This window comes from Plecotus auritus, assembly GCF_963455305.1.
Source record: "Plecotus auritus genome assembly, chromosome: X".
NCBI lineage: Eukaryota > Metazoa > Chordata > Mammalia > Chiroptera > Vespertilionidae > Plecotus > Plecotus auritus.
The window spans coordinates 139,783,567-139,807,969 of NC_137784.1; the positions used below are offsets into that span (position 1 = coordinate 139,783,567).

General features: G+C 45.7%; 2 pseudogenes across 2 annotated transcripts; both read left to right on the forward strand.

Moving 5' to 3' along the window:
- The first annotated feature begins 5,156 nt into the window (after positions 1 to 5,156).
- Positions 5,157 to 10,480, forward strand: LOC308240340 (RWD domain-containing protein 4-like; annotated as a pseudogene). Its single transcript has 3 exons — positions 5,157 to 5,347; positions 5,565 to 5,954; positions 10,439 to 10,480. The product of its transcript is annotated as an RWD domain-containing protein 4-like (transcript).
- A 2,141-nt stretch (positions 10,481 to 12,621) lies between these two features.
- On the forward strand, positions 12,622 to 13,115 carry LOC308240341 (small ribosomal subunit protein uS2-like; annotated as a pseudogene). The gene has a single exon. The product of its transcript is annotated as a small ribosomal subunit protein uS2-like (transcript).
- Positions 13,116 to 24,403: the final 11,288 nt, after the last annotated feature.

Consider the following 24,403-nt stretch of genomic DNA (forward strand, 5'->3'; position numbering starts at 1 on the left):
AAACTGGCAGGAAGGATCAAAAAAGATGGGCCAGATTTGCACTGGGGCAGGCAAGCCGAACCAGCAAGAGAGACCCAGCCACAACAAGCATCCTGACCCAGCATGCCTGCTTTGATCTTACAGGTCTAAGATTCCCCTTCCCTGCACAGACACCTGGGCAACCAGAGGGCACTGGGCAGGGGAGTCAATGGCATCCCGCTACCACGGAGAAACACCGAAGGCCTGCCTTATAGAAAGGCAACACCAGCAAAGACAATGGGAACTTCAGAGGCACCATTTAGACCAAGCATCTACACTAATAAAAGAGAAAGATGCAAACTGACCGTACCTCTGTGACACCCACCAGCCAATCAGGAGTGGGTATGCAAATTAACCCAACAAAGATGGAGGGTTAATTTGCATACACAGGCACCAAGTGGCCTGGGTCCCAGGGACGGGCGCCAAGCCTGCAGCCTCCCGGGACCCTCACCAGCCCTGGGAGGCGAGGGCAGTGGTGCCAAGCCACACCCGCAGGCTCCTGGGACCACTGCCGGTCACGGGAGGCCAGGGTGGCCCCACCAAAGCAGCCTGGGAGCACAGACTGTGGCCCAGCACAGGCCCAGAGTAAAACGTTGACAGCAAGTCCTTTCAGTATAATTGGGGCATTAGAGGCCCACAGAATGATCATTTCCTTTTCTATGAAACACATAACTCTGACACTCTATTTACAATTAAATAAGTTCCACATATTTTGACATTTTACAGCCCTGGAAAGTTACATGTAATGATCAGTAAAGTGAGAAGATGAAAAGAATTTTTAGGCTTTTAAAGATGTAACTAATTTCTGTCTAGAAGACACACCAATTCAAAAAGTGATGGTTTTATTGTCCTTTAGGACATTAGCCAGATTGTATCTAATTTAGCAGTTTTACTTTAGGCTGTAGGCTCCTCCCTGGCCGGGGCCTAGGTCAGGGCTCATGCAGGAGGCAACCAAACAAAGTGCCCTCTCACATTGATGTTTCTGTCTGTCTCTCCCTCTCTCTCTCTTCCACATTCTCTAAAAATCAATGGAAAAAATATCCTCAGGTGAGGATAAAAAAAAAGAAAGAAATGTCATATCCTATGAAAGAGACATCTTGAAAATGCCTAAAGAAAGTTGTCATTTTTTCGTGGTGAAGGGACTGGAGTCCGTGTTGATGAAAACACCTTGGCGGCTGCGGTGACTGGCAGTGGCTGCAGCAGTGGGGTGATGGGGCTGGTGCCTTCCCCTGATCAGCCTGGTCTCCTCCCACAAAGGGAGGCCAGACTGCGGCTTAGGCCTGCAGGGAGCGGGCCTAAGCCATCAATAGGACATCCCCTGAGGGCTCCTGGACTGTGAGAGGGGGCAGGGTGGGCTGAAGGACCCACCGACCCAGCACACAAATTTCATGTACCAGGCCTCTAGTATAAAAATAAAACCACAAAGATTCTGAAAATTAAACTGCTATTGGGACCACAGCACAAAAACCAGGCCAAAACCTGCAAGCTAAACCCAAACTGGGTGACTGGTTACTGAAATAAAAGATTTTTAATAGGACCCAGAGTCTTCTAACATCATAGACAAATGCCTAGGATACAAGAGAAAATTATCCATTATTCCAAGAACCCAGAAAAATTCACAACTTGAATGAGGAGAGACAATTAACTGACGCCAACACTAAGATGGCTAAGATGTTCAAATTATCTGATGGATTTTAAAGCAGCCATCATAAAAATGTTCCAATGATTAATTACAAATTCTACAAATTATCTTGGAAAAAATGAAAAATTAGGAAAATCTCAGCAATAAAATAGGAGTTATTTTTTTTAACCAGATGGAAATTATAGAACTGAAAATACAATAAAAGAAATAAAAAACACTTCATTGCATGTATGGGCTTAATAGTACAGTAGAGATGACAGCTGATAGAATGAGTAAATTAAAGAGAGATCACCCTGGCTGGGTAGTTCAGTTGGTTGGAGCACTGTCCTGATATGCCAAGGTTTCAGGTTTGATCCCTGGTGAGGGCATATACAAGAATCAATCAATGAATGCACAAATAAGTGGAACAATAAGTGGATGTTTCTTTCTCTCTAAAAATCAGTAAATTAAAAAAACACACAGATCAGTAGTATTTACCCAATCTGAACAACAGAGAGAAAATTGACTGAAAATATTGAACAGAGATTTATAGACCTAAGAGACCATAACAAAAAACTCAGCATTCATATCATAGAAGTCCAGAAGGATAAGAGAGAAACAGTGAGTCCAATTGGGTGAATTGACAAGGAGAAAATTCTGATGTCCTAAAAAATTACAGCAGGCCAGAGAGTGGGAGGAAGAGACAAAAAGGGGTTCATAGTTAACAACTGCAGTGCAAAACCAACCAAAGACTGTTTAAAGTTGGTGGTTATTTCAGAGATTATCTAAAAAGAGAGAAGAGCCAGGGTCAGGGAACCCCAGGAGCCTCCACTTCTTTACACAGGAGCTTTGCAGACTCCGCTGCTTCCATCCCAGAATTAGCCCTGCTTTACCTTCCCCTTCCCCTTTGTGTGTAGCTGATGTGAGTCCTTTCAGAATGGCTTACATCTTTCCCCCTACTTGGCGTCTGAATACACTTGCAAAACTCTGGGACAAAGGACATATCTATCTATCCTACCTAGTCATGCTGCTTCCTGGTCCTTTCAACTCCATGCCCGAGACTGGTTCCTTTTTGTTTGTTTTGTTTTGTTTTCTTTTTTTTGTTTGTTTTTGTTCGTTAGCAATGGCCTAATCAACTTTTTCCTTTAAAAACGACTTTAAGCTGTGAAAGTTAGATTTTTGTTTGTTTGATAGAATAAATAATTAAGAAATATCCCACATTTGGCAAAAGACACAAACCTACAGATCCAAAAAGCTGAGGGAATCTAAACAGGATATACCCAAAGAAATTCATGACAAGATATATCATAATTAAACTTTTGAAAACTAAAGACAATGAAAAGAATTTGAAAGCAGCCAGAGGGAAACAAAGCATTACTTTTAGGCGAACACCAATTTAAATGACAGTAGATTGGGTGGGGATGTCCTTAAAGGGTACAAATTTGCAACTAGTAGATAAAGAAGTTCTGGAGCTCTAATGCACAGCATGGTGAATATAGATAATGATAATGTATCATAAACTTGAATGTGGTTTTGGAGGAAGAAGAAACTTTTCTACCCTCAAGGTGTTTTTTTTTAACTGGTTTAATAATCAAATAAATAAGAGAAAGATCAGCAAGAGAAAAGAACCAAATTTAATATATAGGGTGGGGCAAAAGTAGTTTTACAGTTGTTCATATGGAAAATAATACAATAAAAGAATAAACTCTGTGTTTCAGAGTAAAACCTACTCATGCTCCAAAACGGGAATCAAACTGGCGACCTGTTGGTATGCGGGATGATGCTCAACCAACTGAGCCACACCAGCCAGGGCATAAAGTGATCTTAAAACCTGAAATAGCCACAATGTCTGGGATGAGGTTGGAGAAGTGCTCTAGTGGGTATGGTGGTGCCCAGAAGATGCCACAATAACGTGGAAATGGTTTATAGAAGACTGTTCTGCCTGGGGAATGAGAGGCTGAGATGCTCACGAGCATGGAGCCTCTTTTCCCCTAGGACTGACTCTGCCATTGTGTGAGGAGCGGCTGGATATTCTCGTCACTTGGACAACGCCCTGTAAATGGCTTTCAACTAACTGACAAATAGCTGCTTGGTTTATGGACAGGGTGTTGTGGAGGGCAGGAAGGGACTAAGCCCTGGGGTCTGAAGTCAGAGTAGAAAAATTTTTTAAACAGCTATTTGGAAAGGTCACCCCTCACAGGCACTGAGTCCCTTCAACAAAGGAAATAGTTTCTACCTGACCACTAAGCCCCGCCCCCTGCATGCCAGAGGCATGACAGAGCTGTCCCTGCCACAGACCACCCACATAGGGAAAGATCCGGTATAGGACTTCCTCACTGCACCAGCAGGCCATATTAGGAAGGGCCTGAGACAAAGGGGTCCCGAATTCGCGGGCAAATTCAAAGGGACCAATCAGGGAATGCCAGATCGTCACGGGTAGAGGGAAGGGGTATAAACGAAGGGACTGCCCCTTCAACAGCTCTCTCGCCTCGGTACTTGCCTGCTGCTGCATCAGCTACGGCGGGGCCCGGATTCGAATCTGCAATAAACTTTTCCCTGTTTGATCCAATTGGTCTCGGTGGTCTATTTCCGGGGGACGCGCTACGTTACAGGTGTCAAGGTGAATGGACAACATCCTGTTTGGATGGCTGAGGAAGATAAAACAGGTCGGCCTTGTGGGCTGAAGGGCATTCCTTTTCCCAGGCGTCAGGGGAGGCCTGAGCAGTGGTAAGTCCCTGTGTGTGGCTTGTCACTCACGCTCAGGCAGTGGCCCGTGGCCTGGCCCTGTGCTTGGGCAGGAGGGCCACGGAAACCTGGCCTGTTGCAGAGATGCCCGTGCGGGGCACAGCCCTATGGGAATCTGAGGGGTGCATTGCAGGAGGACATGTCCCATCAGCACTCCCTTCTAGGTTTGGAGGTGACTGGAATCCACGATCAGATGCACCCAGGTGCTCCCTTGAAATAGCCACCTAGGTCCATGGCATAGCAGTTGTGGGGGCTGCAGCAATGCAGAGATGGGCTGAATGTAGATACTGTCCTCTTGCACCTTCTGAGGCACAAAATGCCAATGACAACAGTGCTGTCTGCCAAGAAGGGAGAGAGAGAGTGCAAATGGCTATGTGGCCGATTCGCTGGGTGGATGGCCCAGAACGTAGCTGGCAAGTGAGACTGACACTGGTGGCCCTGGGGGCTACCAATGGGTCCTGACAGGAAGAGACACGGACTCTAGGCTGGGCTTTGCTTACCTGGTGGTAGATGCAAATGCTCAGGGTATTAGGAAAGAACCGGGACAGAAGATATTGCACCAATTTGTATGTCTGAGTATAACTTCTTCAAACCAAGGAACACACTTTATAGCCAGTAACGTCCAACAACGGGCAGAGATACCCTCCTTAGAGTAATATTGTGGTAGAGAATGGGAACAGGCAAATAGAACAGTGGTTGTCTGACCTGACCAATGACTGCTTGGGCTTCCTCTTTGTAGTCTGGAACGCCTTCTGCTCGGGGGCGACCCATGATGAGTGCCAACGAGGACCAAGAGATGAAACTGGAACTGCATTCTATATATGAAGGAGGTGAAAGTCCAGGAATTAAGTCCAGGTTCATTTCAATATAGGATAGGTGAAAATGTTGATCCCAAAGCCTCCTTAATAGAGATTTCCTAGACAGAAACATACCCCCTGACACCTCCCATTATATCTATGAACGGTTTTTTAAAAAAATTTTAATTGACTTTTAGAGAGAGAGAAAGGGAGAGGGAGAGAGAGAATCATCAATGTGAGAGCAAAATATCCATCAGCTGCCTCCTGCACACCCCCTACCAGGGTTTGAGCCTGCAACCTGGGCATGTGCCCTGACCAGAAATAGAAAGGTCAGCCTTTTGGTGCATGGGACAACACCCAATCAACTGAGCCACACCAGCCAGAGCATGATCACTTTTTAAAAAAAAACAACACTATATCCTCACCTGTAAAGCAGGACATATTAGCCAAGTTACAGGAAGTAGTGTAGTGGAAGTTAACCTCAGCACCGCTATGACCTACATGTTGTTCAAATACGCCAAGGATAGTGAAGAGTGGTTCAAGGAGAATCACCATCCCATTAATCGTAAAACATCCATAAGCAATCTCATCTCAGTTGAAACTCCTCATATGCCCCTTCAAGTAAGAAAAAAGACAAAAAAGAGAACAACTGTCAAAAGTCCAGAAACTGGCAGATAAAACATCACAAAGGAGAACTTCCTGGAGGGTGGAACTGGGTTGATGAGGTGAAGCATTTAAGGAAAACTGGCTCTAACGATGATGAAAAACACTTGGTATTTGAAGCAAGGGAAGAGCATCCTTTAAAAAGTAAACTGGGCCTGGACCGGTTTGGCTCAGTGGATGGAGCATTGGCCTGCGGACTGAAGGGTCCTGGGTTCGGTTCCAGTCAAGGGTATGTACCTTGATTGGGGGCACATCCCCAGTAGGAGGTGTGCAGGAGGCAGCTGAGCGATGTTTCTCTCTCATCGATGTTTCTAGCTCTCTCTCCCTCTCCCTTCCTCTCTGTGAAAAATCAATAAAATATATTTAAAAAAAAGAGATTTGGTTGTATTAAATTCTTTTCACAAACTTGCCTTAATCAAAGGGTGAAAATGTTACTGTTCAGTATACTTTGGAAGCCTTTTGAGCTATGTCAATGGACAAATACGGAGGATAATAAATAATCAATGTTAATTTATATGATCTTATTCTACCGGATGTGATGATTAAAAAAAAAGTATGGAAGCCCTTTTCAAAAACTCTTGTCACAGAGGAATGGAATACCAAGTGCACAATTATTTCGCATCATGACCCATATTAATAGGCTTCTTGTCTTAACAGTGTTCATCTCTTTCTCTTAATTACTGAAGCATAAATTGCTTCAGAGAGATTTAAATACTGGCATTTGAGCTTTACACATGATATTCTTTGTAGTTCCTTTTTATTGTTCCAGGGTGAAGTGCTTCTCTTTAATAAGTGAATATTAGTTTATACTTTTCTCTTGGTTTGGGTCACGATGTTTGATCATGAAAGCTTTCCATGGTGTGTGGAATAGGAGAATATAAAAACGAATCTGCCAGACACATTAGGAGGCATCTGAATAGAAGTGCTGGTTCCTATTTAAAACATTTATCTTCACTGCATATACCAAGAAGGGAGTAAAAGATGCCTTAATATTTAATTTTTGTACTGTTAGAGACAATGATTTTAATAAATTTCCATTTATCTGCTATTGTGTATGTTCAGTTTGGTAATTGAAGTCTTCTAAATGATTTAACATAAAATCACATCTCAAGTTTTGTTTCTTCTCAAGTATTCAAATGTATTTCTCAACCCAAGCATCCTATATAATAAAAGGCTAATATGCAAAATCAACCAAACGGCAGAACAACTGGTCGCTATGACGTGCACTGACCATTAGGGGGCAGAGGGCCTAAGCCATCGGTCGGACATCCTCTGAGGGCTCCCAGACTATGAGAGGGCACAGGCTGGGCTGAGGGACCTCCCCTCCCCCCAAGTGCACGAATTCCGTGTACTGGGCCTCTAGTCTTTGTAATAATAGACAGAAGTATTTCAAATACTAAAGTTTAGTATATGTTTGATTTAAAAAAATCATTAATAGAGGAAACTATTAGTGCAGTTTTACCAGGGAGTGACTGCTGTCTGTGCGATTTACAATGATTCCGTTTCTGCTCCCCAGCTCTTAAAATACTTAGAGCTGCTGCGGTCTCTGGATGGGGACATTGTTTGTTCCTCAGTTATACCTGTACAGCTTGGGTCTGAGTGTTTTTGTTTGTTTGTTTTAATCCTCACCTGAGGAGTGAGGATATTTTTTCCATTGATTTTTAGAGAGAATGGAAGGGAGAGGGGAAGGGGAGAAAGAGAGAAACATCAATGCATTTCGCTCTATCATATTATTTCAAGAAATAAAATGTGACTTAGCTTTTGAAAATTAGATTAAGTTTCTTCTTTATAATTATACTTACTTTACAGTTCAAATGATTTCACTGAAGCATGTCTATTATCATTACAGTTCTCAAAATGAGTTTTTAAAATATATTCTTATTGATTTCAGAGAGGAAGGGAGAGGGAGAGAGAGATAGAAACATCAATGATGAGGGAGAATCATTGATCGGCTGCCTCCTACCTGCCCCACACTGGCTAGGGCTCAAAATGATTTTTAAAAAATGTTTATTATATTGCCAAAACTGGTTTGGCTCAGTGGATAGAGCGTCAGCCTGCGGACTGAAGGGTCCCGGGTTCGATTCCGGTCAAGGGCATGTACCTTGGTTGCGGGCACATCCCCAGTGGGAGGTGTGCAGGAGGCAGCTGATCGATGTTTCTCTCTCATCGATGTTTCTAGCTTTCTATCCCTCTCCCTTCCTCTCTGTAAAATATCAATAAAATATATTTTTTTTAAAAAATGTTTATTATAAAATGTAAACACATGGACAAAGGGTAATAAGAAATGTCATGACCTGGCATATAACCAGCACAAGTTCCAACATTTTCATGAGAACTTTTTTTCGTTTTTTTTTTAATTTTCATGAGAACTATTTTTATTTTATTTTTTATTTTTTTTAACAAATTTTTTTTAAAATATATTTTTTATTGATATTTTACAGAGAGGAAGGGAGAGGGATAGAGAGCTAGAAACATCGATGAGAGAGAAACATCGATCAGCTGCCTCCTGTACACCTCCCACTGGGGATGTGCCCACAACCCAGGTACATGCCCCTGACCGGAATCGAACCCGGGACCCTTCAGTCCGCAGGCTGACGCTCTATCCACTGAGCCAAACCGGTTTCCACATGAGAACTATTTTTAATCCTATATAAATCACATAGCTATGACATCTTTATATCTATGTGATTAATCTATGTAGTTTTCTGTTTTTATATCTATATTTAACTCTATAAACAGGAAGCGAGGTTCCTTCAAATTTACAGTGTGAGCTGCAGTTCCAAACCCCCTAAAAACTCACCATTGCAGTGCACAAGGACCTGCCCCTGGCGAAGGGCTAGCTCTTCAGCCGCGGAGACTGGATGAGCCTTTTCAACCTGCTGCTTGCTGGCAACAGCACCGTGTGGGTGGTCTTTGTGCTGTAGAATCCCCAGGAGCAAAATCCCAGGAGGCTACAAAGGGGCCTTCGTGGCCTTGGGCAAGTTGTGCCTTCACAGCTGCCAGTAAGGATGCACCTGGGTGGCAAATAGGCAAGGATTGAGAGAAGGGGACAGAAAAAGCATAAGGGGGTCTTTCTTACAACTCACCTGGACACTGGCTTTTATCAGGAATGGCAACTTCTGTTAGTGAGGAGAGAAGGAGTCTGGGAAGCCAAGTTATGGATACCTGAGGGATCAGAAATGGAGAGTCTGTGGGGTGAGTGATGAGAGGTGAATAGGGTGAGGGATGGACAGCCTCTGGGGTGGGTGATGACAGATCAGTGGGATGAACGATTAGATGTCTATGTTCTTGTTCCTCTCCTTCCTTTCTTTTTTTTGTCTGGTGGTTTCTAAAACTTTCTCTGTTCCTTTTACTGTTTTCTATAATGTCCTCCAGACAAAGGCTATTCCCCCCCAAATCAACACTTGTATTATGTTCTTTCTCTTCATATCTGTTTGCAATTTGTGGTTAAATGCCATATCCTCCATGAGATGTGCCCTTAATTGCACCAAACTCCTTCTTTCTCTTTAGTGAAAATCAGAGCACACCATGTTATTGGACTCTTTGTTTTTTAACTGTTTGATATCTCAGTCTTTGATGCCTAACTGAGATGGAATCCCAGGATGCTTTGGGGAATCCAGTCTGATTCTTGGAAAAACATGAAACAGTCTGATCAACAGTTTTGCATCACCATAACAAAGGCCACTGACTTCCCAGGCATCATCTACCTTTAGCAAACCCCTTACTTTGTTATTTTATTTGTAGTCTTCTGCCAATTTCCAGCACCAAATATAAATAGGATGTTTTCAACTTCAAGTGACAAAAACCTAAACAAAAAGTAGTGATTAAAACCTTCCCACCATGTCTTTTTTGGCCCAAATTGTATAGCAATCCCATTCCTAAAACAGTCACTAGCAAAGGAAATGATAAGGTGTTAGTTCTCCACCAAAGCTGCTCCTTTCAGCTACACCAACCCTAAACATGGGTGAACTCCCCTTCCCTCAAATGCTCTGTACCCGAATTTGATCTGTCTCACCTCACCCTGCCAGTCTCCCTGACACCCATTCTCCGCCAAGTATTCCATCTCTGAGCATGATCTCCAATCCTCAGTGAGACTTGCCAGACATTCCAAGGAGCAGGAGGCCCCAGGCCTGTGTTGCCAGTGCCCTCACTGTAGCTAAGGGGCTGGCTTATTGCTAGGAGTTTCTCTATGGCTAAATTCCAGCCTGGGGACTTAAGCAGCGTTATTCCGGACAAGGCCCTAAATCCCGGACCTACGTGCAATATTAGTCCCCAAACTGATCTCCAGTGGCAAGCTTGAGGACCTCTATGGACTAGGCACCCACACACCAAAGGGAATCTCCCATTTGACTTCACTCTCAGAACCACGCTTGCCTTGAGTAGTAAAACTTAGTCTCAGTGTGGCTCTCTCAACTCTGTCCGAGTCTCCATGTGGACACCTGGCCTTATTCTGAGGTGGGTGGCAGACACAGAAGAATCTATTCTTGGACCTGACCCCTTTCCGCTGACCCCTTGCCCACTGCTCAGTAGCTTTGTCTCGAGGCTTCCGAGAGATCCAAGTCCATGTCCCTGTCCTTGTGTCCTTGTGTCCTAGTGTCTGGCTCAGAAAACCCTGAGGTGTGCGGTGTTGGTGTAGGAGAGGTGGGAAGTGGTCTCCATGCTGCCCAGAAAGATGGAGCATACTGAAGGGAGAGGCAGTACTGCAGGGATAGAGAGTTGGGTATGGGGAGGCAGCTGGAGGCCAGCTCAGAGAAGAGAGAAAACAATACAAGGGACATAAGGACACAAATACACTTAAGCCCTCTCACTCAGGTTACCCCCTTCATCTTCAGACACTATCCCTTCTCCTCTCTCCCTCACAGTCTCCCAGGCATCCTTCCTTGCTCCTGCAGGACCAGCAGGTCCATGTCCTCACCAACCTTATGCATTTTGGTGAAGTCTAAAAAAATGGCATATCCCCCACAAGAATACCAAGAAATGAAGCCTCTTGCTTCTTCCTTTTTCCTTTTTGTTCTCTCATCCTATACCTTATACCTTCCCTCTGTTTTCTAATGTGTCCTTACAAGAAAATTTCACTTTATGAAAATATTACCAATAATGCCTTTAAAAAAAAATCCCATTTATACCCAGCCTCATTGATGGTGGAGTTCACTGGGGCAGATGGGCTGAGTGTGCTTTATAATAAAGATTGAACCTGTCAACTTCCCCCCAAAAAATCCAGTTTAATTTAAAACCTGAGAAGAGTGTGAATTTAATCTGCATAGAAGAAATAAACAGGTAACCAGGTGTTAAAATAAATATAGAAGCTTGGGTAGTAATATTGTTTTAAATGTAAATCTCTGGCAATAGAAAGTTTTTTACTTACCACTTGAGGTGTCACAAAAAGTGACTATGGCCCTAACCGGTTTGGCTCAGTGGATAGATCATCGGCCTATGGACTGAAGGGTCCCAGGTTTGATTCCAGTCAAGGGCATGTACCTCGGTTGAGGGCACATACCCAGTAGGGAGTGTGCAGGAGGCAGCTGATTGATGTTTCTCTCTCATAGATGTTTCTAACTACCCATCTCCCTTCCTCTCTGTAAAAAATTAATAAAATATATTTTTTTAAAAAGTGACTATGAATATGCAGCAACTATACAAAAGATAAATGTCAGAATGCAAAGGACCTTTAAATTTAAATGTATATGATTATTCTATTGAAAAGCATGAAGAATTTACCTTACCCTTATCCTTTTATCATAATACTGGAGCTAAATGTGAAGCCCTTATTTAGCTTCTTTCTTTTAAAAAAATACATTTTTATTGATTTCAGAGAGGAAGGGAGAGGGAAAGAGAGATAGAAACATCAATGATGAGAGAGAATCATTGATTGGCCACCTCCTGCATGTCCCCTACTGGGGATCTAGCTTGCAACCCGGGTATGTGCCCTGACTGGAATCGAACCCGGGACCCTTTAGTCTGCAGGCTGACACTTTATCCACTGAGCCAAACTGGCTAGGGCGGCTTCTTTTTTTCCTTATTTTTAAAATTGATTTCAGAGAGGAAGGGAGAGGGAGAGAGAGATAGAAACATCAATGATGAGAGAGAATCATTGGTTTGCTGCCTCCTGCATGCCCCGCACTGGGGATCGAGCCACAACCTGGGCATGTGCCATGACTGGGAATCCAACTCTGACCTCCTGATTCATAGGAGGTCGCTCAACCCTGAGCCACACTGGCTGGGCACATCCTAATATTTTAAACAAAATATTTTACGTTTGAACCCCATTAAACCAAGATTTAATAAGACAAACTTACAGGTAATGGTACCACTTAAAATTCTCCATTGACTAGTCATTCATGCCTGGACTGTCATCTATATCATAAAAGGCCTGTGGTTGTGATGCTGTAACAGCAGAACAACCAAACAACCGGTCACCAGGAGGTGCTGGAGCACCTCTCAGGCCCTCCCCCAACCCTTCCCACCCCCACCCCCAGGGGTGTCGGCGGAGCATCGCGAGGCGCCAGCAGTGTCCGTGGAGCATGCAAGGCGTTGCGGGGTGGCGGACATGGCCCTGATGGCAGGCTAGGCCTAGGGGACCCTACATGCACACGATTTAATCGTGCACTGGGCCTCTAGTTTTCTATAAAATGCTAGTAAGTTTCTAAGCTACAAGGCCTACATGTTCATGTATAAATTGTAAGCAAATGGCTGGGACATGGTGCCCTGGTCACATTGCTTTTATCCACTTAAGTTACGTAGTCGAGTCTTTACTGCAGCCACCAGAGTCCTGGCAGAATGCCCTGTGATCATACGGCTGACCACCAACCTGTCACAGGGGCGTCTTATGTTAATCTGCCTACTATTACTCTATGTAACACAAATGTTCCTCTGCGCCATGTGGACATTGCCATCCCATGCAACAAGGGGGTTCACACAGTGGGTCTGATGTGGTGGATGCTGGCCCAGGAAGTTCTGTACATGTGTGGCTCCATCTCCCATCAACAACCATGGGAGGTCACGCCTGATCTCTACTTCTACAGAGACCCTGAAGAGACTGGAAGAGAAAAGCAGGTGGCTGCTGAAAAGGCTGTGACCAAGGAGGCATTTCAGGGTGAATGGACTGCTCAGCCTGAGTTCACAGACTGGTCTGAAGGGGTGCAGGTGCCCTCTGAGCCCATTTAGCAGTTTTCTACTCTAGACTGGAGCACTCAGCCTGCCGCTAAAGACTGGTCTGCAGCCCCCACTGCTCAGGCCACCAAATGGGTAGGAATAATCCTGAGTGGTCTTAAACTGTTCTTCCACAAACTCTTAACAGAATGAAGAAAAGGTTGATGAAAAATAAACAATTTCTTAAAAAACATCAACTGCTTGCTGTAGTTTAGAGGAGGGTTCTCAAAGACAGAGTGACACAACACATATGATTTCTGTTGTGTAGCCAGTCTGGTTTAATGTTACCCTGTAGGACTAGGCATATGGGGAGTGGCAAAATACTGACCTTGCTTTTACTGTGTGTGTAAATAATAAATCCTTTGATTCATTGTATTCTTACCAGTTGAATCTATAGAAATATGGCTACTGATACTTAGGGACTCCTTGACCACTGACAAATTGGCACCCAATGTGGAGCTGGTAAAGTCACAATGCCTTTTTGGAGAAAAGACATAGGAGTCATACAGACCAAGTTAGGGGACATGAGGAGACCCCCTGTGACCTGGCAGTGCACACTCTTTTTCTTCTCAGGGCACTGCCACCTGCAAAACACATTCATGGGGAAACCCACCCCCACACAGTTTGTTACCAGTGGGTGAGTCAAGATTTAATGCAAGTACCTGTACCCTCTAATGTCCAAAGCTTTCACTATATAGATGACTAGAGGCCCTGTGCACAAATTCGTGCACGGGTGGGGTCCAGCCAGCCCACCCCTATCAGGGCCGATCGGGCCAGGCCTGCCAAAGGGAGGTGCCACGGGTGATTGGCTGGCCGGCCTCACCCCCTGGTCAAACTCCTGGTTGAACTCTTGGTCGAGGGGACAATTTGCATATTAGCCTTTTATTATGTAGGATGTCCTGTTGGATGGCAAGTCCAAAGCCTTAGTCTCAGGAGCCCTGACAATGATGTGGGGAAGGAAAATAATTTCCCTTCCTATTCTTTTCAAGTTCTCCTAGCTGGGCTAATAATCAAATTAACATGAGACAGATTAACAGGAGAAAAATCACCAAATGTCATCTGTATGTACATACAGCAGTGCCATAAGAATATGGGATCTGAGGACAGATCAGACAATTAAGGCTTATGTACCACCTTGAGCTAAGGAGAAAGGGGGGTTGTGGTTAGGGACTTCAAAGGGCAGGAGGGCAATTCACAAGGAGCTAGAAAAGCAAATATTTGGTAAACAAATGTTTGCTGGATCATCTTTAAGAATGGGACACAGAGAGGACTTTGATCAAATGGGCCTTGCCAGGTTCCTCCCTGTCCATTACACTTAGTTCATATTAAACTGTGGTTATCTATGATGATCTCAAAGAAATCATGCTGTTTAGGCAGTTAGGGAAAAGGTTTTTTTCTGCGTCTTTCTTAAATATAACCAGAATCAATATCCCAAAGGCATATTTTGGGGTGGCAAACTGGTACCCCTCAGTGTCATCTCACCTTTACCAGTAGGACTAGCTGATCAAACCCTCCACCTCCCCACCTCTGAAAATCAAGTCCTAATTGCAGATGGTTTCTTGGATCTACCTGGGTGAGTTTAAAGCACTCAGTCCCTCTGGAAGTCAAGGAACAAGGCTACTATCTATACTAATAATAGAGAAATATGCAAATTATCCATTACAGTGTCATGTCACGACTGGATCAGCAGGCTGCATCCCTGCCCTCTGCTCAGGCAGCTGCAAGGCCCGGGGTAGGATAGGATACGATAGGAGGGGATAAGAAAGGAGAAGGAGAGGAAGGCAGGCCTGCATGCACACAGGCCAAGAGGAGAAACAGAAACACAGAAAGGGAACAAGAAAACGATACAGGAATGGAAAAGGTAAGGAAATGCGGGGCTGCACACGGGAGATGGCGGGGAGAAGATGTGCCCAGTGAGGAGAGGGGCGGGAGCCCCGCCCAGATGCAGGAGGAAGGAGGTGGCCCCCGGCGCAGGCCATTGGCAGGGAGGTGCCCATGGGTCCGGCACAGAGTGGTGGATGGTCCGAGGCCTTCTGGGTGGAGGCACTCCTGCTTCATGGCAGCAGCAGCAGTGCCTGGGCTGCGCAGGCCTTGGCCACCCTCGCTGGGACAGGTGTTCCAGGCAGGGAATGGGAGCAGGATGGTGGCGGGGAGGCCAGGGAAGGGGGTGAAGCGAACACCTTCCCCCCCACTCAATGGAAGCTTTAAGAAGGGAGGGAGGGAAAAACTTTATAAAGGAGTCAGTAGAGAGCAGAGTTAAAGAAGGAAAAAGGATGTATGAGTGAACTGTAGGAGCTATAATGAAAATCAAGTATAGTTGTGTAGTGGGGACAGATTTTAAAAGTAGGAGTCAGAAAAGAAAGAAGATAAATGATAGTGAATAATTAGGCAGGTAGATAGATAGATAGATATTAAAACAGTGGAAGTAAGTAGAGAAGAATGTATGGGAAAGGTAGGATGAGAGAGAAAGAGGTAGGGAAGAAAAGTTTTAAAGGGGAGCTGGTAGAGCTTAAAAGGAGAAGGAAGAAATGGGGGAGAGAGCAAAATAGGTCCAAGGGAAGAAGTGAAGGAAAAAATTAAGGTGGGAAGGAAGGAAAAGGGGAGGGAGGGCAGGGGTAAAGATAAAGGAAAGAAGGAATGTGGGGAGGGAGGGAGCGTAGGAGAAAGATGGGAAGAAGGATGATGGAACAGAAGTAGGAAATAAGGAGGAAAGGAAAGTTTATAAATGATGAGTCAGTAGGAAAAAGTGTTACATAAAGGAGAGAGAAAAATTTGTGAGAGGGAGAAGCCAATAAGGAAGTCAAATACAATTGTGTGTGAAGGGGATAAGATTTTTAAAAAAGTTAATAGGGGCAACCAGGCCGGCAGGGGAGGGTAGTTAGGGGGATCAGGCAGGCAGGCAGGCAGAGTGGTTAGGGCAGGCAGGCAGGTGAGCAGTTAGGAGCCAGAGGTCCTGGATTGCGAGAGGGATGTCCAACTGCCAGTTTAAACTGCTGAGGGCTCCTGGATTGGAGAGGGTGCAGGTTGGGCTGAGGGACCTCCCCCCCCCACTGTGCATGAATTTCGTGCACCAGGCCTCTAGTCTCTTATAAAGTACAGGACTATGTTTACGATACAAACCATCACTACTGCCAGACTATAACTTAATTTTTTTTAATTGCTTTCAGAGAGGAAGGGAGAGGGGAGAGGCATAGAAACATCAATGATGAGATAGAACCATTGATTGGCTGCCTCCTGCACACCCCCTACTGGGGATCGAGCCCACAACCTGGGCATGTGCCCTTGACTGGAATCAAACCTGGGATCCTTCAGTCTGCAGGCCAGTGCTCTATCTACTGAGCCAAACCAGCTAGGGCCAGAGCTCTAACCACTATGTTGTATACCTGACACTAATGGGCAAAATATATGATGAGACATGTCACCAAAGATATTGCCATCAGGAAAATGCAAAGGAAAACCACACTGAGACATCCTTACATATCTATTAAAATGGCTGAAATAAACACTAATGACAACACTGAATACTGGAGAGGATGCAGAGAAACTGGATCACCTATAGTATATACATTGCATGTGAGAATGTAAAATGGTACAGTTACTCTGGAAAACAGTTTCTTATAAACCCAACATGCAGCTGTCATATGGCCCAGCACTGCATTCCTGAGCATTTTAACAGAGAAATGAAACCTTACACACAAAAACCTGTACATCAATCGTCTTAGCAGCTTTGTTTGTGACAGCCCCATACTGGAAATATCCCAGATATCTTTCAGTGAGTGAATGGTTAAACAAGTGGTGGTACATCCATAAGATGGAATATACTCGGTGATAAAACGGAACAAACTGTTGGTTAATACAACCTAGCTGTATCTCAAAGAAATCATGCTGTGTGATAAAGAGCCAGTCTCAAAAGGTTTCCTATTGTATGATTCCATTTATGTAACATTCTTGAAATAACAAGTTACTGAGGTGGAGAATGGATTAGTGGTTGCCAAGGGGACAGAGATGGGGGAGGGAGACCATAAAGGCATAGCCCAGGGCTCTTTGTGCTCAGGGAACAGTTCTGTTTTGACTGCAGCAGTTGTTACATGAATCTACACATGTGGTAGATTTGCACAGCACTACACACACACACAGAGTACATGTAAAGCTGGTGAAATCTGAATAAAGTATAGATTGTATCATTGTCAATTTCCTCATTTAAAAATATTTCTTGATTGATTTTATTTATTTACTAGTGGCCCGGTGCACGAAATTCATGCACATTAAAAGGGGATTAATTAGAGGAAATATTTTAATATTGCTATTTGCCCTTTCTCTATAATAGAAGTGTCAGAGATGAAAGAAAATTAGTAAAATGTATATGAAAATCTTCCTCCTGTCAGAGTCTGGGGCACACCACGGGAACCGGAGTCAAGTCCCTGCCCACCCACGGTGCCTCAAAATCGTACAAGACCCAGACCCAGCCGGCCCCCCCATTGGGCTAGATCCAGACCCGGCCAGTCCCACCCTTGTCAAGCCCTGCCAGGCAGGAGGCACAGCCTCAGGTCCCCTGGTGTGGCGCCGGGGCAGGGGGCGTGGCCTGAGGTCCCCTGTCAAGCCCCATGGGAGCAGGGGGGTGCAGCCTCAGGTCCCTGCTGATTGCTCGTTAAGGCTCATCATGGGAACTTGGCCTCCGCTGTGGGTGCAGCCATCTTGTGTTATGGAAACCCCGCCTCTGCTGTGGGTGCAGCCATCTTGTGTTACAGAAACCCAGCCTCCACTGTGGGTGCTGCCATTTTTGTGGCGGAGTGACGGTCAACTTGCATATTCCCTCTTTATTAGATAGGATGCATTCATTGGTTGTTTCTTGTATGTGCCCTGACTGGGGATCGAACCCACAACCTTGGTGTATCAGGATGATGCTCTAACCAACTTAGCCACCCCACCAGCGCAAATTTCCTTGTTCTGATATTGTGCTATAGTTATGCAAAAATTGTGTAAAGGATAAATGGAATTTCTTGGTATTTTTTTTGGGGGGGGGGGACTTTATGTGAATTTATTATTTCAAAAATTTTTTAAACTTCATGAAGAGGGGACTGTGCTCAATGGGCCCTGGACTCAAGGACAGTATAGCTTGGCAGAGTGTTACATTAAACAAAATATTTTTAAAACATTTTTTAAATTTAAAAAAAATATATTTCTATTGATTTCAGAGAGGAAGGGAGAGGGTAGAGAGATAGAAACATCCATGATGAGAGAGAATCATTGATCAGCTGCCTCCTGCACACCCCACACTGGGGATGGAGCCCGCAACCCGGGCATGTGCCCTGACCGGGAATCAAACCTCGACCTCCTGGTTCATAGGTTGACTCTCGACCACTGAGCCAGGCCGGCTGGGCTAAACAAAATCTTTAAAGTAGGAAAATAGATGAAAATGTTCATGCTTATGGAAAATGCATGTCCTACAAATGAAACCAGATGGAGCGCTCTGGCAATGTCTCCAACACTAATCCATAGCACTGGTAGTTGGTGCAGCACAAGACTGGTGTGCAAGCCACAGTCTTTTCACAGCGCACAGGCACGAAGGGCACCTTTGCCTGCACACTGGTGCTCCCGCCTTTGGAATGACTTCTCCTTTGTGTCTGGTGGTCCTCTAGCTCCCAATGTCTGTTCTGAGGCTGTAACCCCAACCCGACCTGTTGCATATTCAGATTTGAGCTTGTGGAGGGGGATTAGGAAGAGAACCAAAAGCTTATTTTATTTGCAGCTTTTGATCATACACATTAATCAAACTTTGAATTGCACCATAGTTACATAGCAACTCATATTTATGTAACAGTCTCAATATTCTATTAAGAACCGAAATAGCCGAAACCGGTTTGGCTCAGTGGATAGAGCGTCAGCCTGCGGACTGCAGGGTCCTGGGTTCGATTCCGGTCAAGGGCATGTACCTTGGTTGCGGGCACATCCCCAGTGGGAGGTGTGCAGGAGGCAGCTGATCGATGTTTCTCTCATCGATGTTTCTAGCTATCCCTCTCCCTTCCTCTCTGTAAAATATCAATAAAATATATTTTTTTAAAAAAAGAACCAAAATACTAGAAAGATGTTTTTTTTAACTAACATTCCTATATCTTTTTCTTTTTTTATTGAATGTATTAAGATGACATCCTATATAAAAAAGAGTAATATGCAAATTAACCATCACTCTGCTACCGCCACCAGCCACGCCCACCAGCCAATCAGGAACGAATATGCAAATAAACCCAACCAAGATGGCTATGGCCACAGAGAGCAGGAGGGAGGCTTGGGTTTCCCTGGCGATGGAGGAAGCCAAGCTTTCTGCCTGCCCTTGCCGGCCCAGGCCTCCACTCAAGGCTACAAAGTTTCAATGATAGAAGATACATAAAACCAAACAGAAATGGCGGCAGCCACAGAGCTGGAAAGAGCAGGAGGCTAGGGTTGCACCCCGTGATGGAGGAAGCCAAGCTTTCCACACACCCTGGCCAGCCCAGACCTCCGCTTAAGGCTACAAAGTTTCAATTATAGAAGATACATAAATCCCCCAAAAAATGGCTGCCGCCACAGAGCAAGCAGAAGGCTTGGCTCTGCTCCAGGCTACAAAGTTTCAATTGTAGAAGATAAATAAACCCCAGATACCAGGGCCTCCGCTTGGGTTGCCAGGGGGCGTGGCCGGCCTGCAAACCACCACAGACCCCTCGCCCAGGCCACCTCACGCCCCAAGGGAACCCCCACCCTGATCCGGGACACCCTTCAGGGCAAACCAGCTGGCCCCCACCGGTGCACCAGGCCTCTATCCTATCTAATAAAAGAGTAATATGCAGATTGACCATCACTCCAACACACCAGATGGCTGCCCCCATGTGGTCAAAGATCCTGCCCCCATATGGACACAAGATGGCCATCACAAGATGGCCACCAAGGGAGGGCAGTTGGGAGGGACCAGGCCTGCAAGGGAGGGCAGTTGGGGGCGATCAAGCCTGCAGGGGAGGGCAGTTAGGGGTGACCAAGCTGGCAGAGGAGGGCAGTTGGGGGCGACCAGGCCTGCAGGGAAAGGCAGCTGGGCGGGACCCAGGCTTGCAAGGGAGAGCAGTTGGGGGGAACCAGGCCTGCAGGGGAGGGCAGTTAGGGGTGACCAGGCCTGTAGGGGAGGGTAGTTGGGGGGGGGACCCAGGCGTGCAGGGGAGAGCAGTTGGGGGTTACCAGGCCTGTAGGAGACGGCAGTTAGGGGCAAACAGGCTGGCAGGGGAGCAGTTAGGCATCAATTAGGCTGGCAGGGAGTGGTTAGGGGGTGATCAGGCTGGCAGGCAGAAGCGGTTAGGGGCAATCAGGAAGGCAGGCAGGCAAGCAGTTGGGAGCCAGCAGTCCTGGATTGTGAGAGGGATCCCAGATTGGAGAGGGTGCAGGTGGGCTGAGGGACACCCCCTTCCCCCGTGCACGAATTTCGTGCACCGGGCCTCTAGTTGTTAATAAAATTATAAACATTCCATGTGTACAATTCTATAATACATCATCTGTGTGTTGTATGGTGTGTTCACCACCCCATGACATTTATTTCCTTCCATCACCATTTATCTCCCATTACCCTCTTCTACCTCCCCCACTCCCCCCTATATCTTTTCTGAGTTCTAGTATGGGTATTTGCAAAATCCTTAGCCCTAGCTGGTTGGGCTCAGTAGATAGAGCATTGGCCTGTGGACTGAAGGGTCCTGGGTTGGACTGCAGTCAAGGGCAAATGCCTGGGTTGCGGGCTCACTAAGGGAATTACTGTGAATAAGACATCAGTTTGTTGTTCCACTTATTTATGCATTCATTGGTTGACTCTTGTCAACCCTGGACCAGGGATCAAACCCAAAACCTTGGTGTATGGGCACAACACTCTAACCAACTGAGCTACCCAGCCAGGGTGTGTATCCTTTTTTTTTTGGTAAAATATATTTTATTGATTTTTAGAGAGGAAGGGAGAGGGAGAGAGAGAAACATCCATGATGAGAGAGAATCATTGATTGGCTATCTCCTGCACGCCCCACACTGGGGATCAAGCCCGCAACCCAGGCATGTGCCCTTGGCTGTTATCGAACCTGTGACCCTTTAGTCCGCAGACTGACGCTCTATCCACTGAGCCAAACAGTTAGGGCTGTGTATCCTTTTTTTAAATATGCATTTTCACAGCTCACAAAGGAGATGACTGTGAAGCTGGCAAATTCATCAGGAAATATTAGTACATCTCCCATCCTATCTAATAAAGAGGGAATATGCTAATTGACCCTCACGCCATTGCAAAGATGGTGGCGCCCACAGCCAATAAGAAGGAATATGCTAATTGACTGCCCCGCACTCAAAGATAGTGGTGCCCACAGCCAATAAGGATGGACTATGCTAATTGATTGCCACGCCCTCAAAGATGGCAGCACCCACAACCACAAGATGGTGACACCCAGCCCCCTCAGCCCCACCAGGGTGCCTGCCTCCAGAGTCCCCCAGTCCCCTCAGCCTCCCAGCTGCCCAGGGCTGGCCTGAGGCACAGGCAAGCCTCAGATGGTGGCTGCCCAGCCGCCCAGGGCCGGCTGAGGCTTGCACTGCCGGCAGTAGCAGCAGCAGAGGTATGATGGGGCGTCGCCTTCCCCTGATTGCCGGGTGGCGTCCCGCCTCTGAGGGCTCCCAGACTGTGAGAGGGGGCAGGCCAGGCTGAGGGACACCCCTCCAGTGCATGAATTTTCATGCTCCGGGCCTCTAGTACCACAATAAAAATTGTCAGAAGGCCAGGGAGAGAAGTGATTTCTCAACTGCACGTGCCTTGAAGATGTCATGTCCTGACTATATTACTGGCTGCTTTAGTAATGACCCTGAGAAGCCTCAGGTTCGCCATGTTATAGTTTGTTCAGCCACCTTGTTTAATACTAGGCTAATGAAGATGGTATGAAGCAGTTCTTAAATACTCATGACAAGACTTTAGCAAGTGAGGACCTCAATGAGTTGTTTCCAACATGCATAAGACAACTGAGCATCTCTGCCAAAAAGATCCCCCCAGACTCACATAAATACAGTGCTCTTTCCCTGGCCAGTGTAGCTCAGTGGTTAGAGTATCAGCACCCCCAAGCACTGAAGGGTCACAGTTGGATTCCAGTCAAGGGCATGTACCTGGGTTGCAGGTTTGATCCCCATCCCGGTTGGGGTGTGTATAGGAGGAAACCAATCAATGTGTCTCTCTCACATCGATGTTTCTCTCTCTCTCTCTCTCTCCTCCTCCTCTCCTCCTCCTCCTCCTCTCCTCCTCCTCCTCTTCCTCCCCTCCTTCTTCCTTCCTCCCTCCTTTCCACTCTCTATAAAAATCAATGGAAAAAATATACTTGGGTGAGAATTAACGACAAAAATACAAAGTGCTGTCAAGTCTACATAGCACTTGAACAGAATCTTCAGCCTGAAGATAGTGTTTGAAGGACAAGGTCAATGCAGAAAGGCATTTTATACATCACTGGGAATGGTATTTGGGTGTGGGTAGGGGGGCATAAATACTAGCATCATCTTTTTCTGAAGTAATCACCTGTTTGTTCTAGAAAAGGTTAAAATGAGTCATCTCTCTCCCAGTGTCTCCTCCACCCACTTCCTTCCTTCACATACCTCCTCCATAGCTCTTATGATTCCGGAGCAGAAACAATAGGCAATAATTACTGCTGTTGCAGTAACTGACATTCACAAACGCATGATTATGAACATAAAATCATTTACATTTTAAAATATGGATTACCAAAATGAGTGAAATATGCATACAAGTAGTTAATGGAGGTTTCCATAGAGACGGTCGGCCATCTTGTTCCCAGTTGTATTGTTTACCATTGTTCGGGAATTCATCCACCATAATTATATTCTTCCTAGAATATGAACACACACACACTGAACTCATTTAGGAAATACATTACTACAAAATTTAGGTTATGCTGTTATTTCATCTGTGCTCTTGGAACCATGGAAACAGGGCAGCAAGAGCTCTGTGCTCAGATCATCATCCAACCCCTTATGTTTGCAGATGTAGAGAACGAGGTCAAAGCCCGAGATGGGAGTTAAGAGCAGGCTTCTGAATAGAACTGGACTGTGCTCATTTTCCCTAGAGTAAGATGGCATGGCAAGCCCCCTGGAAAATGCTAACTTCCAGTGAGGGAGGCACCCCTTGACACTGGAGAAAGATATCTATCATACACAAAGCACTATTTTGAGGACATTACCAAGCTGTGGAATGTAATATTTCTTTATCTCAAATTGTACCATCTAATTACGTTTTAAAAGTGCAAATATCACTTTTTAAAAATATTTTTTTATTGATTTCAGAGAGGAAGGGAGAGGGAGTGAGAGAAACATCAATGATGAGAGAGAATCATGGATCAGCTGTCTCCTGCACGCCCCCTACTGGGGATCTGCCTGCAACCCAGGCATGTGCCCTTGACCAGAATCAAACCCAGGACCCCCACCCTCTATCCACTGAGCCAAACCAGCAAGGGTCAAATATCACTTTTGATGCTATATTTTTGGGAAAATTAGTAAATGACTGCTGCAGTTTTTAAAACGGTACTTCCAAAATAGACACACATAACTCCTGATTTCTTGGGAATGCTTTTACACAAAGGTGCTGGCTCATAAAATTTCAACTTAACAAAAAAAGCAGGTTTTCCACAAATTCTACTTTAGGAAACTGTTGGAGGAAACATGGAGGGGAGAGGATCCAAGATGGTGACGTAGGTAAACACCTAAACTGCTGCCTCGCACAACAATTTCAAAACTACAACTAAAAGACAGAACGTCTATCACTGAGAACCACAGGAAAGCTGGCTGAGTGGAAGTTCTACAACTAGAAGGAAAGAGAAAAGAGCATTGAGATGTGCACAAGCGCTGAAAAGCTGAGGTACGGAGGTGCGTGATCCAGGCTGGTGGCAGGCGTTGCTTTTTTCAACCCAAAGGGAGACAAGCCCCCAATTACTCTGAAATCCAGTTTCTGGGGAGACGCGGGGGACCCAAACTCCTACGGGGAGAAGCTGGACTGTCGGGTTGGAAAGTGAGGGTGGCTTGCTTGCAGGGCTGCGGGCAGGAATAATTGTTTACTGCGCTGGGGCATGGGACACGGGGACGCAGAGCTGGCTAACTGGCAGCCATCGCTGTTTGCCACGCCCTAGCCTAGTCAAGCCCTGAGACCCCGCCCCGCACAACCTACAAACCCACCCAAGCTCCAAGCAGCGGCTTTAGCATATGAATGGTCTGCCCTATCCCAGCTTAACCTAGCAAACTTGCAGCCCGGGTCAGACAGCTCCAAAACCTCCAAACCCCAAGCAAAGAGGAGAAAACTGTAGTTCTCGCTGTAGCTCCTGCTGGGTGGCCTCAGACAGTAGCTGACCTGCACCCCATTGGAGATCCAGAAGCC